The sequence below is a fragment of the Trichechus manatus genome, unplaced genomic scaffold (genome assembly GCF_000243295.1).
Source record: "Trichechus manatus latirostris isolate Lorelei unplaced genomic scaffold, TriManLat1.0 scaffold00029, whole genome shotgun sequence".
Classification (NCBI taxonomy): Eukaryota; Metazoa; Chordata; class Mammalia; order Sirenia; family Trichechidae; genus Trichechus; species Trichechus manatus.
In genome coordinates this window covers 8028554-8038358 of record NW_004443965.1, presented here as the reverse complement: position 1 = coordinate 8038358, position 9805 = coordinate 8028554, and the positions used below count along the sequence as shown (strand labels likewise).

General features: G+C 38.3%; 1 protein-coding gene across 2 annotated transcripts in view; it reads right to left on the bottom strand.

The window, feature by feature from the left end:
* Nucleotides 1-6699: 6699 nt before the first annotated feature.
* CERT1 (ceramide transporter 1) overlaps nt 6700-9805 on the bottom strand; it is a 136422-nt gene continuing 133316 nt past the window's right edge. For both annotated transcript variants that reach the window (XM_004374491.2, XM_004374492.2), the window contains one exon: nt 6700-9126. The gene's annotated coding sequence lies outside the window, so the exon portion shown is untranslated. The remainder of the gene's footprint in view (nt 9127-9805) is intronic.

Here is a 9805-nt window from a genome sequence, read left to right as displayed (position 1 = left end):
GTTAGAAACCCCCCATGGTGTTTTAATAAAAAAATTTGGATTAATCCTAGAAAGATGTAACAACTAACCCACTAGAAAATGTTATTTGGGTATATATGGTGCTCTTCCCCTTCCTCAGTATCACCTATGGCCCTTAAACAATACTGAAGGTCTTCACCATCCTCACGCCACCTGCCCTTTAGCCCCCCGAGTTTGACTCCTTTGTACTGTAACTTCCCAGGATTGCATCACTGGAGCAGGATTGCTCAGAGGCAGGAAGCAGATTCAGCAGACCCTTCTAACTGGTTAATTCTGAAGCCAGTTGGCAGCGAGCCTAAAAGGGGGTGGGCCTTGTACCAACTGCAAACAAAGCACACGTGTTGTTGAGGAAATTCTTGGCAAGAAAGCATTAGGAAGTAATCCAAAATAGATGGGTTACAGTCATCTGGAAACCCTGGTAGCGTGGTGATTAAGAGCTACTGCTGCTAACCAAACGGCCGGCAGTTTGAATCCACCAGGTGCTCCTTGGAAACCCTATGGGGCAGTTCTACCCCGTCCTATAGGGTCGCTGAGTCGGATTTAACTCAACAGTGAGTAGTTTATAGTCATCTAGCCTGTGTTGATTATGGAATCCCTTCCTTTCCTGTTACTTGTGAATTTGAGATGGTAAGCAGGGATTAGTGCTTGGGGCGGGATGTGGTTGAGGGAGCAACTGTCTCAGTCTTCATTCTAAAACTGCTGTGATTGCATGTAGTAGAAGAGTTGGACACAAAGCAAATCCAGAGTATTGTTAGCCCTAAATGACGTGATAGATGGACCAAAGGAAGAGACAACAGAGGAGCTTCTATATTCCTATCCATCTCAACAGTCTGGACTTGGGCTTTTAGGATCAAATCAAAGGGCTCTTAAAATGAAACCAAGTTTTGGTCCATTTCCTGTCTTACTAGCACCTGGTCTAGGGTATAACCTGTGAGAGCAACAGGACTACTTCTTTCTTAAACCTTAAGAAAGAAGCAAAATATACTCCAATCGGTACAGAGTAGACTACCTCTGGCCACGGCTCCTTCAACAGATCTGGATGTTCTCAACACACATTGCACCACTCTTCTTACGTAACCAAAGCTTCAAGTTGGCTTGCTCGTATAGCCTGGATACTGGATAACTGCAATTCCAAACGGAAAGCGCCTGGGGAGAGGCGTACCTTTAGCCTGCTTAGAACAGTGCCTCATAAGGCCAGTGGACATTACATCAAAGAAATTGTGCACACATACATCCAATAAATATGTATTTCTTGATAAATTATGTTCCACTAAATTATGCACATCACACAAAAAATGATAAACATACAAATAAAATTTTATCTTTTTTTCTATACTCCAGTGGTAAAATCATGCCCACATTTTCCTCCAGACTGGGGTCTCTTGAAGGCAGGGACTGTGTCTTTTATTGTTACTTTAGTACTGTGCCTTAAAATTAAAAGCCCTCAATGTTTACTGAATGACTGATACAATAGATAAATATAATTAGCACTTATATCAAAGAGAATAGTCATTCACAACAGGAAGAGGAAGCCAGTGTTGAGGCCTCTCATGTCATGTGAAAGAACACTGAGACCTCCATTCAGTCTGAGCTATCACTAAAGCTGTGAGACCTTAAGCTATTCATGTCTCTTGTTCTCAGTTCCTTTATTTGTAAAGTGAGACAGTTGAATCAGCTGGCTGCTAAGGCCATATCTAGTTCTACATATTCTGTGAAATGCTGTATTTATTCTCTTAACAAGAACACAACGGTCATTTTTCTATTATATTTAGTTTAAGAAACAGCCTAGTACCTTCCACAGATCATCATAAGGACGCTCAGCAGAGGTGGCTCAACCAATCACCTCCCTGTTCGTCATCTCTCCTCAACAGCTAAACAGCTAACTCTTTGCAGCCAGACCCCTGTGGGCTGCCACAGCATTTGCTTTCTGATTCCTTTGCCCATCTGCCACTATTCCTGGCTGTAAGATATGGCATTTCTTTATAAAGTTAAGTCCTAGGGGAAAAGAAGAAAATGGTGTCTCTCCTCTTGGATCTCATCCTTTTTTGATTACCATATCCTTCTTGGAGAGCTTTATCCTCTCCATTTATGCCTTCTGTTTTCAAATATACACCTACTCATTGAGGTTAAAAGCCCTTTCACCCCTCCCAGCTTCATTTGCCCTTTTTCACAACCTATGCATTCTTTTTTCATCACTTATTTGCCTGCATGCCTCAAACATACACAACACTCGAAACTGCTCTTGATTTTAGGCAGGGCCCTGTGTGCTGAGGCGTTCAAGCCAGTTGGACAGATAAACTGAATCTAGCTTATTCTAGCTGCTAAATTAATGCAACAACCAATGTCACAGTAGTTATATAAAAATCCAGGTATGAAGGGAAAAGCACAGACAATAAGAACTGAAGAGGAAAGTTAAGAGGGCTAGTATAGTCAAAGGTCAGAAGCTGGGACTCTGATGTAGGGTTTTGGGTGTAGACAGAGGAGAGCATTTCTCTAGAACTTGAGTACGGAATGCTGAGTAACATGGAGTAAATTTACCTGGCTGGGATGATTTAGTTGTAGAGAGGACCAGGGAGAGTCAGGCTGGTAAAGCAAACTATTAAAAGGGGCCTTGGACATCAATCTGAGGTTAAGGAGTGTGGACACACCCCTAGAGATAAGGGCGCTATTAACTATAGTTAGCAAGGGGCATGATACTGGCAGGTAATTTGACAGTGGCAGGAGGAACGGAATATAAGAGGAAGAGAAGGCAACGAGATCACTCAGGAGGCTCTCAGCTTTACACCGATTTTCCAGCTCTGAACTCTTCCTCATTTAGCTCATGTTTATAAATACAGACCGGACCGCTCAGCAGTTCGTTTGAGGCACTATCAAACATTTTTCAAGTTTTAAAAACTGTCCTCCCCTCCCCATTTCTGACATTGGCTTAGGAATTATTACTTACAAGTAAAAATGACATTATTAACAGCTGACTTTTTCCATATCCAAATAAAATCAGGCACCAAGTCCCACTGATTTTTCTCAGATGTGTAGAACAATAATGTTAACCCCTTCCCCCCCAAAAAAACCCGAGTAGCTCCCACAGCTGGTAGAACAATCAAACTTCTTAGCGTAGCCTTCAACATTTGCCAGGAACTGCCTTCCGCCTTTCCATAGTCTTCTCCCTTACTGGAAACGCCCTGTGGCTAAACCCCAGATAAGCAAGGTGACTTACAGTTCTGCTCAAAGCCCCAGGGTTTGCTTCATGTCATTGTTCCTGTGTCTTACTCATCTTATCTCTAGCACTTAAAAACAGTACCTAGAACATAGTAGTACATGCTTAATAAATGTAGTTGTCTAAAAAATTCCTTACATTTCCATAGTGCTTTAAAGTTGTCAAAGCATTTCAAAATACATGGCCTCATATGTGGTGGAGCCCCCAAACAACCCTGTGGTGAGGCTATGGTAGGTGGTTTTGTATTACTTTACAGAAGAGACAGACTTAAGAGACATTAAAGTGGATTGCTCAAGATCAAAGCTATTCAAGCAAAAGAGCCAGAAAAACTCCAAGTCTTCTGCTTCTCTCATTCCCTTTCAGTTTCATCAAGCTAAATATATGGTATCCAGGAACATGGTGAGAAACTGACTTAGAAATGACAACAGAACATCTATTGGATGTTAGGAACAAAAAGCCAAAGTTATAGATGATAAACAGTATTTTAGTTTGAAATGAAAATGCGTATCAGCAGAGTAGGGCAGTTTACCAATTAATTTGGTGCTATCAATGTGCACAAAAGTTGGTGAACTTGTTAAAACATACACAGCAACAACCTACTTCCTATCTACCTTTTGAGAACACAACTGAGAAGAGTCAAAAGACTTCAGTACATCTCAAGTGCTGCCAAGTCTACTGTCCAATGTACTTTATTCAAATGTCTCTGATTGCAAAGCCTATTTCCTCTTATTTTACATACATTTCTAAAAAGCTTGGTTATGACATCTACCGTTAAGTGAAAGCATCCAATCAGAAGGTGATAATAGGATGCATCTTGTAGAGATGCACACTATAAAAGGGAGCAGACAAAAGCAACGGAGGCCAGATGTTCCACTTATGCTGCATCGTCCCCAGTCCTAGAACCACAGGGCAAGTAGTAGGTGCTCAATAAAATTGTTTTCGGTGCTGGAGAATTAGTGATATCCAAATTGCCCAAATAGTTTGGATGTCAGCTACATCTTGATTCAGCTGCCACAAAGATCTCCTGCTGCCACTTAGGCCTCCCAACTCCAAGGAATAGTAATAGAAAAGAACCACAGTAAAAAGATTTGAGGTGAATACAAAGTTTGCTTTACTTGATACCTCAGTAGTCATTTTGTGGCTCACAAAGCAGTGATAGCTATTCTCGTCCTTCAGTTCAAAAATCTAAGATAAACACCCTCCTTCGACTTGTCTGTAGTGGTTTTTACAACAGAGTCCCTTGTTTCATCCAAGCTGAAGAATCCTGGCAGGAAGACAGTTAAAGCACCAAATGGTGGTGGTCAAATTTCATCTGACTCCCTTCCTATATCTGGTGGGATTTTATAAGACACATGGGTATTTGGCATTTTGTGAAATCAGTACTGAAGTTTGTAGGGCTAAGACTCATACAAAAAGTACTAGTCTTGAAGCATATTGGCTCTTTTTAGCCCACCAAACATCATGTCCTACATATTAAATACATAAGGCATTAAAAAGTAGCCGAGTCTAATGCAAAGAAAACAGACTTCAGAGTCAGGTACGCCCTGGAAACCTGGCCTGTTTCCTCATCTGTAAAATAGGAGTGGCACCAACCACCACCACCACCTATCAAGGTTGTTGTAAGGGAATTAGCTAGATAAGATATAAAGTACACATAGTGCTGGCACAGACACTAAATGGAGTCATCCTTAATCAGCATCTCAACAAAGTCCAGGTGATGAGAAATACCTGATTGGGTACCTTTTAGTAACATCAAAAATCTTCAAGATTTGTTCTAGTACTCAACTTGCAGAAATCCATAAAAGACAAAAGAGAATAAAGAGGCTAAATAAAGTAGCTTCCCTTTATGATACTTGTGCAAGGCTAGTCAAAGTATACAGATGTGGAGGATTCATGGGTAGACAGTGCAAATGCTAACAATACGAGTCCTGCTGTAATCAAGTTCAAACAATGGCAAGAAAGTCCGGAAGATGCTATAATAAACCAATTTGAAATAGCTAAACAGGACTACAGCTTATTTGCAGGTCATATTCCAAAGTCAAGCCTAAGGCAAAAACTGCATAGGGTTAAAATCACGCGATGAAGACCACATACTGTTTCTCTATCAATAAAGCCAACACAACAGCCAGATTTCTCCTCCAGTGTCCCACCAGATTAAGTAGCTGGTTTGTGTTTAGAGGCCATATTGTTTGGACAGTGTGTAGCTCTGAACACTAGGAAAGAAAATTTGCTCATGCCTTTCAAGTTAAAAAGAGGAAGACCCTCAACAAGATGGATTGACACAGCTGCTGCTACAATGGGCTCAAGCATAACAATGACTGTGAGGATGGCGCAGGACCGGGTAGTATTTTGATCTGCTGTATGAGTCAGGATCGACTTGATCGCACCTAACAACAACATATTAACTGACAGCGTGCTTTCGTTTTAGAAATACCCAACTGTATGTGGCTTCATAGCCTAGCAATTAAAAAAAAAATTTTTTTTAATTATGATTCATAAGAAATTCATTTTACATTGTAATCTACTACACATCTATATATACATCTATATATACATGACAAAAGACTCACAAAATAATTCTTACCTTTACTACATGCAATGTACTCTGATATATTCCATTCCATTCTGTTTTGTTTAAAAACAATTAGGTTGCAACTCAATAGTTTTCTTCATTCCTAATTGGTTTACAACCTACAGTTTGAAGAAAACGCCATCAGAGTATTCCTGCCTCTTATCTACTTGAGGATTATGTAGGGCAGTACCTTGGTGTTAAGAAAACACAATCAAGCAAGCACATTTGTCCATAATATTTTAATACTTTTTCCACTTTTAAATACTGGTTTTAATTTTGTGATTGTAACATGGAAGATCCAACTTTATTATTTTTTAAAAACATCATCAGAATCATAAAGCTATTACAGAATAGTTACACTCTACATACTCCCAAGGTATTTTAAAATGATTACGGTTTTGAGTCTGTAGATGAACAATGACAACAATCCAAATACATCTGTACAACTCTGACTAAATACTGGTGGAAAGTGTTAAACTGAACAAACAACCGAAAAGCTTAAACATAACCAGCACAATTTCACAGGAGAACCAGCTCAGCCCAGCTAAAATTTTCTCAATAGCAACTGATACTGATGTTGTATATGTATACAAATTAGTTGATAAAACTGAGAAAATGGGAACTGCATTTCTCCATCTCCTTATTTTGCACTCTTACATCTCTCACAGACATTCCTCCTCGGTCTGGCTGCCCCCACGGCAATCCAAAACAAAGCGCTGTATTTATTCTCTTAACAAGAACACCTCAATATCAGGAGTCCTAAATTCCAAATGAGACACTGTGCTCTCTTGTCCTGTACAGTAGGCACGAGGGACAAAACCCTTTCATCATCAATATTTTTGAAGTTTCTATCAAAGCACAAAAGTGTAACTGAGTAGAAAAGAGAGTAAATGGCTTTTTTTTTTTTTTTTGGCTTGGGGACAGAGAAATAGGAAGTATCTATGGAAGAGAAAACATCATAGATGCTTCATATACAGGAATTAGCCATATGAAAATAATTCTAGAGACTCTGAATACTATCTGAAAGGCCAGTATCTCTCCAGGTATTGCCCTCTTTTGAACTTTTCCTAGTCTCCCTCATTTCTAAATCTGAGTGGGTGGGATTCCCTCTAGTGAAGTACCAGTGCAGCTCTCTAAACGTAAAATGTATTTTTTTTCTTCCTTTTTTAAATATAAATATTTTTAGTGTAATCATTTTATTTACAGAATAAATTGCAAAAGTACATCATCACCTTTAGTGCAAATGCAACTAATGATAATTAGATTTAGATACTGCTTTGTAAACTTTCCATACCTTTGTAAAATAAAGCTATCCAATTTAATTATGAAAACTTCTTATCTGTGTTCACGATAGTTATCAGAAATGGCAAACAGAGAAACATTTATAGTCGGCATATTTTTTTTGAAGATTCCCATCAGTGGCTATGGTGAATAACCTTCCCTCCCAAGCCCTCCCACGCTCCCATCCCAACCCCACAGCTGATTGTAAAATAAAATACACATTTGAGGTATAAACTTTTCTCTTTTTAAACATCACAATATAAAATGTTAACTGGTGATGTAGTAAACTGATATGATAATTTGTCTTATTTGCCTTACTAGCATTACCACCATAGAGGCACTTTTCCACATAGTCAAATTATGAACAGCATTTTTCTGCAATAAGGCATATTCCATGCACATCATTTAGAGAAAGGTAAATTAAAAAATAGAAAAGATTTATGGAGCATGAAATTTGCGTGCATGTAATGTAAGCATGTTTTATATGCATTTTTCTCTCTGTACAGAATAATAAATACCACTATATCTGATGCAAGTAATTCACTTCCAGGATTGTGCATATTAAGTAATCAGACTAATCCCATCATTAAATTATCACCTTGCATTTAGCATTAAGACTCCATTACCATGTATGAAATATATACAGGACATGTTCCACGTGACATGGCTTTCTGCTTTACAAAATGGGTCTGATTTCTGTGTTTCTACAGAGATGAGTAAGTCAACAAAGCATCTACAAAATGCCTCTGATTTATAGAAACACATTTGTTTACAAGTACAATCTTGTTCTTGAAGTGGGCTGTCATTTCTACTTCAGTGAGTACCATTCTTTGCCTGAACTCCACGCTTCAAGGGTTTTCACAGAGACCTAAAACTAAAAAAGGTATTTTACATTTAAGTTCTTACAGCAACTAAGGGAAGCATTTCAGCTTGAAGTGGAATTCTTTACTGCTCTGCTGCAGTTTCTGATCAAGAGGCAAATAGGCACAATGTTCACACATTTTCTATGCATATGTTGCCACACATCTTTAAACCGACCCAAAATGGGAGAACTAACAAACATACCTGTTTTACTGAATGCTAGAAATATTGAATCCATTGTCAAACTCAAAGAGTCTCATTTGCTTTAACAAGTAACATCACATAGTCTTAAAACCTCAGGAAATCATAAGCTCATTTCATCCTGACCATTTACCAAAAGTAGTCTACACCCACACGATTTGCAAAGAAGTTTCTGTTTGGAGGCAGGCAGAGTCAGTTTAGGAATTACCAAACCGTGTTTGTAACAAACTGAAGAAATTCTGCAGCACACAGTACACAACAAAAAATACAATAGAAATATAAAGAATCTGGGGGAAGAAATAAAGCTTTTCACACTTTCTCCATCAGAACCAAGGTTCTTCATGGGAGTAAGACTATAAAAAAGGCAAAATCACAGGTTATTGACAGCCCTCAGTTATTTAAGAGACACTTTACATGACAACATGAATCAATATAGAAATCAGCAGCAATGAATTCTCTGATTATACAAAGCAAAAAAGTCAAAAAATTCTGGGCACAGATTTGACTGTAGGCCCGAAAAAAGAACCCCATTCAGATATCTGGTGCACAGAAAGCACATACCCCGTGTGCGTTCAACTATTGTGCTTTTCTTTTGTGCACAAAACCTGATACAACTGAGGATCTTAGGCTGGACTATAGTAAATTAAAAATTCCGAAAAGGTTTCCAAAAATTAAAGCATCAATTCCTAGTTGTAATTCAAAGTTGATTTTTTTCTCTTCTAGAAGCAAGCAAATAAAAATATAGCCTTATACATGTAACTTTACATGTATTTATAGTTAGATGCTGAGTGAGGAGATCTAGCAGGAGATGGCTAGTGTTAAGATGTTCAGCTTTGCTACTGCAATATTTCTTCATTTTTGTACACAAGGCCAAGGTCTTGGGCCACAGACAAGGCTATAGATCCTACGTTCCAGCTCAGAGCATTCAATTTTGTTTTTTCTTTCCAACATGGAATGTCACACAGCCTTGCTTCAGTCACTGCAGGAAAGAAAATGACAAGTATAAAACTCAGCAATATATTATTATGAACTGCTGCAAGACCACTAGAACAGATTCCTCCCTCCCTCAAAATTTATGGACTGCATAGAACCTCTATTAAAATTTATATGTTAAGGATTTTTGCCTTTATGAATGTAAAATTATTAACCTTACATATGTAAAACTTTTCCCAGCAGGAAGGAATAGAAGGAAGGTATTAGGAATCTGTAAGCAAAGAGGGAAGCAAAAAGAGGTCTCTGGATTTATACCGCACAAACTGGCATTTCTTCTCTCTAGTCTTCAATAAAAATTATGGTATGTAATACAATTTGTCAAGAATTTTAAAATTTATGTAAGCTATAGTAGAGAGGTCTGTGCCTTAAGAAACAAACCTGCTCAGATCTTATCAAATGAGTTCTAAGGTTTTCAAACATCTTTGGACCTCATTAACTTTTTACAGAATTTCTCTAAAGATGATACACACTATTGAAAGTTACTATTTCTTTACCACCAAAATTAAGATGTTAGTTCTCCTAGGGTTTAAATGCTAGGATTCACTATTTACATATATCTACCCTAATTATTCATAAGGTTTTCACTGGCTAATTCTTTTCAGAAGTAGACTGCTGGGTCCTTCTTCCTAGTCTGTCTTAATCTGGAAGCTCAGCTGAAACCTGTC